The following is a 9,499-nucleotide window of genomic DNA, read 5'->3' on the forward strand; positions in this document are numbered from 1 at the left end:
ATGAGACTGTGGGAGCGATTTAGAAAATTAGTTTTCTCATCAGGAATCTTTTTTTGAGATCTCCATTAAATTCAATGGGGAGGTCAGAGCGCTGTGCTCTAGCGACAGTTTTCAAACAAATGCTTGTAACTCAAAAACTATAAGTCCTATCTGTGAAATGAAAACACCGCGAGAATCCCAAGACTTCCCCGAATGTACAGATCTATTTTTTATCTATCCTTTTCTGACTTTTTTCCAAAAATTAACATAGGAGTCAATGGAGAAATGAGACCAGAAAAGATTTCTCGGTAAATTGACTCAGCCTAAAATACTGCATCGAGAGATGTCACAGTGACATGTGCGCCTAGGAAACAAACTCTAGTGACACCAGATGTAAAAATCATGTCTGTCGGACTCCGTTTGTGGCTAGGAGAAGTGTTTAAACACCAAAAAAGTGGCTGAAAATCGCCCATTTTTGCCCTCTCGCTCTTTAGGGCGAGAGACCTTGAGTCCCATTCGTCAGTTTTGGCCGCGTTTCCGCGATTTTTGAGCGAATTATTGGACGAAATTCTTAGAAAAGTCATAGCACACCATTCGACGTAATTCCGCATGTTTTTTTATAGGTCTCGAGTATGTGCGACGAAATCTGTGGGAGGAGTAGCGGGACGAAAATTTACGGAAGAAGAACTAAGAAAAACTAGAAAATCTCTCCTGCCGAGACATTTTGAATGGGTGCCTTGTGCTCGTCGATGCCGCCGTTGCTTCGAACACAGAGACATTTCCTTTAAGACGAAGGACAGAGAGACATATATTATCCAGGTTTTCATGAAATCCAATTTCAGAGAGATATTACGTTTAAGAGAGAGAGAGAGAGACGGTGAGAGTGAAAGACATTTCCAAAAGCTGCTTGATTTTACAATCATGCATGATCAGATCCATGACAGAGAGACTTGACCAATTTCAGAGACAGAGAGAAACCATGTTATAAGGTCTAATCACCATCCATGGGATGTCATTTTAAAAATTTAGCCTCCTTCAGGCTTCCTGGGACCATCCCGTAACTATCTGGGGTTTTTGGTTTGAAAATCCAGACTCCTTCGGGCTTCCTGATAAGGTCTTGTCATCATCCAGGACTTTTATTTTTGAAAAACCAGCACCTTCCTGGCTTCCTGGATACATTCTGTAAGTATTTGGGGATTTTATTTTGAAAATCCAGCATCTTTCAGGCTTCCTGGGAACATTCTGTTACTATTTGGGAGTTTTATTTTGAAAGTCCACTCTTTTTTAGGCTTCCTGGAAACATTCTATAACTATTTGGGCATTTTATTTTGAAAATCCAGCGTCTTTCAGGCTTCCTGGGAACATTCTGTAACTATTTGGGAGTTTTATTTTGAAAGTCCACTCTTTTTCCGGCTTCCTGGGAACATTCTGTAACTATTTGGGCATTTTATTTTGAAAGTCCAGCTTTTTTTAGGCTTCTTGGAAACATTCCTTAACAATCTGGGGATTTTATTTTGAAATTCTAGCTTTTTTTACTCTTCCTAGGAACATCCTGTAACTATTTGGGAGTTTTATTTTGAAAATCCACAATTTTTCCAGCTCCCTGGGAACATCCTGTAACCATCTGGGGGTTTTATTTTGAAAAACCAGGCTCATTACATGTTTCCTAGTAACATTCTATTACTATGGGGGGGCTTATTTTCAAAATAAAGGCTTTGTACAGACTTCCTGATAACATTCTATTACAATGGGGGAGGGTTGTTTATTTTTATATTCAAAATAAAGGCTCTGTATAGACTTCCTAGTAACATTCTGTTATAATGGGGGGGGGGCTTATTTTCAAAATAAAGGCCCATTACATGTTCCTGGTAATATCTAGTTACTATGGGGGGGGTGGGGGGGCTTATTTTTACTTTTATTTAAATGCTCCAAAATTTAGCAAAAACCACCACCCTCACCCGGATTCGAACCCAGACTTACGTCACATGATCCGAGTGCCTTAACCACTGGGCCAAAGCGGATGGTGGCAAAAACTTTGAATCTAGTAAATTTATAGAGGAGACTTGACCTCTGACAGTCTATGGGGTTGCTATGGTTACTCACTGATTAGATGAGGAACACCTGCTGCGCGCACACTTTGGAGACAAAAACTGGTTTCAGACCACCCCTCAAACAAAAGCTTCTAACTCAAAATCTATAAGTCGTATCTGAAAAATAAACACATTGTGAGAATCACAAGACTTTGGCCGACGTCCACATATGTTTATATTTAATAAGAGTTAAGAAATGAGATTAGAAATTTAGTTTTCTCATCAGGAATCTTTTTTGGTGATCTCCATTGAAGTCAATGAAAACGTTAGAGGGCGCTGCTCTAGCGCCACTCTTCAAACAAATGCTTGTAACTCAAAAACTATAAGTCCTATCTAAGAAATGAAAACATTGTGAGAATCCCAAGACTTCCACGAACGTACAGATATGTTTTGGCAAGAAAGGGCTCAGAAATGAGACCGTGGGAGCGAGTTAGAAATTTGTCTTCGTATTTCTCCTTTTCGGACTTTTTTCCAAAAATTAACATGGGAGTCAATGGAGAGGTGAGACCGGAAAAGATTTCTCGGTAAATTGACTCAGCCTAAACTACTGGACCGAGAGATGTCAGAGTGGCATGTGTGCGTAGGAAACAAACTCTACTTTCACCAGATGTAAAAATCATGTCTGTCGGACTCCGTTTGTGGCTAGGAGAAGTGTTTAAACAGAGAAAAAGTGGCTGAAAAACGCCCGTTTTTGCCCTCTCGCTCTTTTGGGCGTTAGACCTTGAGTCCCATTCGTCGGTTTTGGCCGCGTTTTCGCGATTTTTGAGCAAATTATTGGACGAAATTCTTAGAAAAGTCATAGCACACCATTCGACGTAATTCCGCATGTATTTTTATAGGTCTCGAGTATGTGCGACGAAATCTGTGGGAGGAGTAGCGGGACGAAAAAATGACGGAAGAAGAACGAAGAATAATATCCCTAAATTCCTCGAGGAATAATAATATAAGTGCCATAAAAGTTAATAAATTATGATTTGTTTAAAAATATGTTTAAATTTGTATGTATTTGTATTGTACTTTCCCTACATCTATATTTATAAAAACAAAAGGGAAATATTCAAAACACTCAAATGAAAACACTACAATAAGCACAATGTCAAACCACATAGTATGCAGCATCAAGAAAGGTTAAGACTTTGCTTTGAGGTAACCATTATGGAGAATGGATACAGTTGGTTTGATGTGCAGCAGAGGGACATCTTGGAAGAATCCAGCCATCTTCCTCTATCCCTGAAAGCACACAAAAGCAAACATCAGTAATGGCAATCTTACATTGTAGTGTGACTCAACTGTATTTGAATTCAGTAAGGAACTCAAAGAAAACACCAGTTTGGAAAAAGATTAAATGCCAGTTGTTAGTCGTATTGTTTACCTTGGGATGTCGCTTCTTCCCTCGAGTTCTCTCACAGGTTGCTGTTGTTACTTGGGTTCTCACTGATGATCCTCTTGTCCCTCAATAAAGCTATGACTGTACCCATTTTGCTGATCATTGATTTGGCCTCTGTCTCATTTGGTTTTTAATTTTCTAAAAGAAAAAGCATAAACAGAAACTTCAAAAGAGCTGCTGTTGGCATCACTTGCGTAATTATTGTTGTTTCTGCTTTCCCTTACTGAAACTGCTGGTGTCTTATGACATGTCAGTCTAGATTCTCCCTGTTCTGATTTCTAGTGGGAAAAAGACAAGTTGCTGATGAAATATCTTTGGCAGGTAGTACATCTGATCAACGGTAATGATGCAGTAGTCTTCATAAAGTGCAAGGTATCACCTCAAGCCTTGTGTGTAATGCTGATTCTTCACTGGACATGGAAGTGCTGTCTTCACTGATGGACCAGGTTTTTCTCCTTGCCAGCCTCATTTGGGTCCCTCACAGGAACTGGTCATTCTTGTTCTGCTCGTCCTCATGACTTTTTCTCACCATTTCAAGATAAGTGGCAGTCATATTACAAAAAAGAAAAAGAAAACAAAACTGCATTACTTTTAATGTTTCAGACCAAAGAGAAAAATCAGAATTGTATTATGTTTAAGAAAATGAGTACTTAGCTTTACGCAGTTTTTCTGCATATGATAACGAGTAGTCAGGCACTACCTCATGTGGGTGTCATGGCATGAGGAAACAAAAGCATCATTAGGCACTGGGCATAACTTCAGCAACTAACTTAAGCAATTAAGAATAATTATCAAAAGGCATAACAACCTTAATAGACAAAGAGGTGAAGACATTTTGTGTGGTGCATTACCAAATTTCTTCCTCTTTTGAACTGCCACCTCTCGGACTTTGCACCGCTGTAACCGTCTTCACTGTGGGTGGCTATGGAAAAATAAAACAAACATCAGGATACTCAGCATAACCTACAAAATATTCTAGATCTCTCTGAATGAGTTACAAACAATAATTCTCTGGGCATTATATACCAAACAATATGTAGATGAACATTTGACTGAATAAACACCAACAATGATGTCTGTGCATCTCTATACTTATGTTCAACTACTACTTACCTCAATTTCTTCTTTTTGGGCTGCAACTTCTTCATTCAAGCAGCTGTCCTTTTCCTTGTCTGCATCTGGATCTCTGGAACTGCATTGCACTGGAACTGCTTCGGGATCCCTCTGTCTCATTTTTTATCTCACTTTGTTTACAGTTACACAGCATTTGTCAATCAATGTCCACCCAATAGACAACTGTGCCACTATACCACGAGTTTACAATGACTCAAAACACTCGGGTAAACAATATACAAAAAGAAAGAAAAATGACATTCAACAAATACAAAGAAATGTCAACCTAACAGAACACAAAGTTAAATTGGACTGACTACTGGCTTGTATGGCAATGTAACGAATGCCATTTAGCCCGCTCAGTAGAAGCCCTCAATACCTCTTTGACTTTGTAAAAACACGCCGCTGCCTGAACCGCCCCCTTGAGAGCCAATCCAAACAGCCAGCAAATAAAAGAAATAAAAAAAAATAAAGGTAAATTGGACTGACTACTGGCTTGTATGGCGATGTAACGAATGCCATTTAGCCCGCTCAGTAGAAGCCCTCAATACCTCTTTGACTTTGTAAAAACATGCCGCTGCCCGAACCGCCCCCTTGAGAGCCAATCCAAACAGCCAGCAAATAAAAGAAATAAAAAAGTCATGCAATAGAAATGACAACGCCCTGTGACAACTTAGGCTTAAGTAAAATGATTATACACAGAATCACAAATAAATAGAAATAAAAATAGTCCAGATAACTTAGACTTAAGTAACATGATTAGAAATGGAGGTAACAACCGTCCAGAGAACTTAAGTTGCATGATTATACACAGAATCATGAATAAATAGAAATAAAAACTGACCAGAGAACTTAGGCCTAAGTAACATGATACTACACGGAATCACAAATAAATACAAATGACAACAGCCCAGAGAACGTAGGCTTAATTAACACGATTAGAAATGGAAGTAACAACCTTCCAGATTACTTAGGCTTAATTCACATGATTATACACAGAATCGCAAATAAATAGAAATAACAACACATCCATACATTTTAGGCCTAAGTAGCATGATTATACACAAATAAATAGGAATAACAAATAACCCAGAAAACTTGGGCTTAAGTAACATGGTTGAACGCAGCACCCAGAAAAAAAAAAAAGTAAATTGGACAGACTACTGGCTTGTATGGTGATGTAACGAATGCCATTTAGCCCGCTCAGTAGAAGCCCTCAATACCTCTTTGAATTTGTAAAAACATGCCGCTACTTGAACCGCCCCCTTGGGAGCCAATCCAAACAGCCAGCAAATCAACAAATAAAAAAAAGTTATATTCATATATATTAGCTGCTATGGTTATCACAGACTTAAAACGCAATAAACTGGACTGTGATAACTGTAGTAGGTTTGGAGCACACCACTTTGGAGGCACATATGTGGCTGAGATACATAAATGTGATCAAGCAGTGTCTGACCTTGAGTTGTTGCAGCTGTGATTATCTGTGTATAGCCTCTGGACTGAAACAGTTCATGAATTGTCTTCTTTCCTTTGCTGAGGAGGTCCTCATTAAAGTCTCCACACACAATGACAGGCTGGTGATTCATTATGGCGAGAGAGTCCAAGAGATTTGACATATTTGGTAAAAACCTCTCAAGGCTGAAGTGTGGTGGTCTGTACACAGCTGCAATCAGTGCTTGGACTGGGTTCTCCAATTTTACAACTACAAACTCAAGATCAGTCACATTTTGAATGTACCTTCGAGCCTCTGCTTGAATGTGGCTCTTACAGTACACTGCAACTCCACCTCCATCCCTTTTTGCCATGTCTGGATAATTTGTGTAGGACACATGTCTGCTGCGTGTAAAGATGTTGTATCCTTCTAACTGGAACTGTGGGGAATCAACTGATCCAGACAAATGTGTTTCTGTTATACACAGAACATCGGCAAGTCGCAGTTCATGGTGGCACTTCATGTCCTCAATGTGAGAAGGAAGTCCCTGAGCATTGTGGTGTACTAGTGTCAAAGTTTGAGCTGTTTGATCTGCTGCTGTGATGTTTTGCAACAGTGGCCTTGTGCTCTGGAAAGATGCTTGTTCCATATTTTCCATTGCAGCTGCGATTTGAGGGTCAGCATAGATTTTCTTTTCGTCCAAATCTGTTATGTAAAGTCCTTGAAGTGAGGTTGTCCGGCTGAGGGCAACATACGACATTCCAGACTCAAACACACGCTTCAGGCACACTACTGCAGACTGCATTGTCATGCCTTGCACTTTGTGAGCTGTGCAGGCAAAGGCCAGCTTCATCGGGAACTGCCTTCGGACCACTCCTTTTTTGCTGGTGTATTCCTCGCTCTTTTCAATATACACCAAGTCATCTGACGGTCCTTTTACCTTTTTGCGGAGTTTTTGTCCGGCGGTTGGATTGTCTAACTTAAGTCCAACCAGTCTCACTGTCGTTCATCCACTTTCCTCTCTTGTCACAATGTTGGCAATCGTTCCAAATGTGCCATTAACAAGTCCATCCTCTACATCCAGATTCCTGATGAGCATAACGCGTACGCCGTGCGCAGCTTGTATGTTGTCAGGTAAATCTCTTTTGTTTCCCTTGACACCTCCAATCTGGACCATTTGCCCGCTGGGGATGTCCTTCAGATGGTCTTCTGCCTTGATGTTGACAAAGTCAGAATGGAGAGCACTTACGGTTGCAGAATTGTGCGCATCAACCTCTTTGTTTGTTGCAAATATATGCAGGGCATTGGGTGGGCAGTTGTTGATGTCAGTGACACGTGTGTTGAGCAAAGCTCTGTCATTGTCACATAGTGCTTCTGTCTTTGGCTTGACGCGCATCCTATTCAGCAGTTCTGCAAAAGCAAGATCATCTTTTTGACGCATGATCTGTGTCAGGGTGACCATTTTAAAATTGTCCTTCCATAGGTCAAGCACCGACCCCTCATAGACACAGAGTGGTTTGGCTCTACCTAGGGGTGGCAGTTGGTAGAAGTCTCCTACTGCCAGGACAGACATCCCTCCGAAAGGTTTCTTGTTGCCTTTGATCTGTTGAAATCTCCAGTGGACATAAGAAAACAACTCTTTGGAAACCATGGATATCTCATCGATTATCAGAATGTCTGCATTGGATAGCGTTGCTCTCATTTCATCCAATGCGTTGCCAAGTCCTCGATATGGTGGTTTCAAAGATTTTGGCAGTTTGAGGATGGAGTGTAGGGTTTTTCCAGATATGTTGAATGCTGCAGTGCCAGTAAATGCAGTCGCACTGCAGGCATGGACATGTCTGCCTGGTCACAGAATCTGGGGAGTTGGTGCAGAATCTTGGTGGCCTCCTCATATATGCATTTGATTACATGGGATTTTCCACAGCCAGCTCCCCCGGAGACAAAGTAAAAGAATTGGTCTGGATTGTTGCCCCAGACACGCTTGAGGCACCACTCGCGCACAGCGTAGAAAATGGACGCCTGCGTTTCGTTGAGGCTTCGGTACAGCTGTCTAACATACTCTGCACTCAGCTTTGGTGCCTCTACTGCTGGTACAGTTCCATCACGTGTGACTTCATACTCAGGCACGTCGTCTCTCTCATTTTCCTCATTGAGGTCCGATACTGGTCGCTGTTCCAGGCACTCCAAATGATCCACCTCAGCCTCTGATGCAAAACGGTTCCATGCATTAAAAAGGGAACCTTCTTCACTGACCTTTTCCAGGGCCTTCTGCAGTTTTTTGCCATGTCCTTCATATCGGTTCTTCATGGCATCCACCAGGTCTTTTACTGCATAATCCCATTTGGTAGCACACTTGTAGTACTGCTCATATGTCGGGTATTGTTCACTTTTGAGGTCATCATTGGATCTGTGTGGCAAGTACAGTTTAAGCAACCTGCAGTGAAACTTCTCTGGGTCTTTCTGTTCTGAGAAGCGGGGAAATCTGATGATGGCAGGTTTTCCTCTAGTTCTTTTTTGAATGAATCCTCTTTCATTCAAAAGGCGAATGGCATTTGGACCTTCTGTTTGCCGTCCATAGAGTATCCTGTACTCTGAAGCAAACTGAGCCAAAGACATGGTTTCGAGTTCCTCGGGTCTGTCTGCGTATTTCTCTGGTAATCCCGACATCCACACTTGCTCTGTATCAGGAGCCATTTCCTTCAACTTGCTCATGGGAAGACTCATCTTCAGTGCGTTTTCATCAGTCTGTACAAACACCACACTGCGCGAACACTTTTTTAGTGGTAAGCTGCATGTCCGCGCCACAGACTCTTGAGCACTTACCTCTCTGTGCTTGGAGTACGCCTGCATGATCTGCTTCATTTCGTCTTTCTCATTGACGTCTTTTTTACGCACTTCACCAATGACTTGATTGAGCGTCTGAGTCATCTCGTGTTCCGGCTTGGACATGTATGACAACATGTACGCGATGCAGCAGTACTCATCGAGAACAAACTGAATGTCCATGTTAGCGTTCCATACCCTCAGCAAATGGTCATTGAATCCATTCACCCAACAGTCGATTGGACGACGCTTCATCACAATGACACAGCCGGTAGTTAGATTCTCGACATTGACCCTGAATTCTTGGTGGGTCATCTGGAATTTCTCCAGCAGTTCTGACAAAGTCATGGGTGGGTTCTTTGATTCACTAAGGAAAGTCCATATTGGTTTGAGTTTAGCCATGGCGTCCTTTTGGATCTGTCGAAGACGTCTCTGTTTTGGCTTGGACTTTTTCCCTTTTGTCCCACTTTTACTTGTTGCTGGTTTCTTGTCATCATCATCTTCACGATCATCTGGGCAAGTGATGATGGTTTTGTCCATGGGTGCTTTAGGATAACCAAATCTGCACTCGCTGCTGCCTTTTCTGCAAGATTTGGAATGATTTCTGCTGTGCATCTGAACCTCAGAGACGATTTTGTGGAGCTCCGGGTCTGCATTTGGGTCAGGCAT

The 9,499-nt window shown here is 41.5% G+C and overlaps 2 long non-coding RNA genes across 2 annotated transcripts; both read right to left on the reverse strand.

Moving 5' to 3' along the window:
- Positions 1-3,004: 3,004 nt before the first annotated feature.
- Positions 3,005-3,728, reverse strand: LOC138407743 (uncharacterized). The gene is made up of 3 exons (XR_011241078.1): positions 3,681-3,728; positions 3,442-3,594; positions 3,005-3,299 (listed from the first exon to the last, which is right to left on the reverse strand). It is a non-coding gene; the product is annotated as an uncharacterized lncRNA (long non-coding RNA).
- LOC138407742 (uncharacterized) lies at positions 3,722-5,101 on the reverse strand. The gene is made up of 3 exons (XR_011241077.1): positions 4,570-5,101; positions 3,836-4,378; positions 3,722-3,734 (listed from the first exon to the last, which is right to left on the reverse strand). It is a non-coding gene; the product is annotated as an uncharacterized lncRNA (long non-coding RNA).
- Positions 5,102-9,499: the final 4,398 nt, after the last annotated feature.

The sequence above is a fragment of the Paralichthys olivaceus genome, chromosome 5 (genome assembly GCF_024713975.1).
Source record: "Paralichthys olivaceus isolate ysfri-2021 chromosome 5, ASM2471397v2, whole genome shotgun sequence".
Classification (NCBI taxonomy): Eukaryota; Metazoa; Chordata; class Actinopteri; order Pleuronectiformes; family Paralichthyidae; genus Paralichthys; species Paralichthys olivaceus.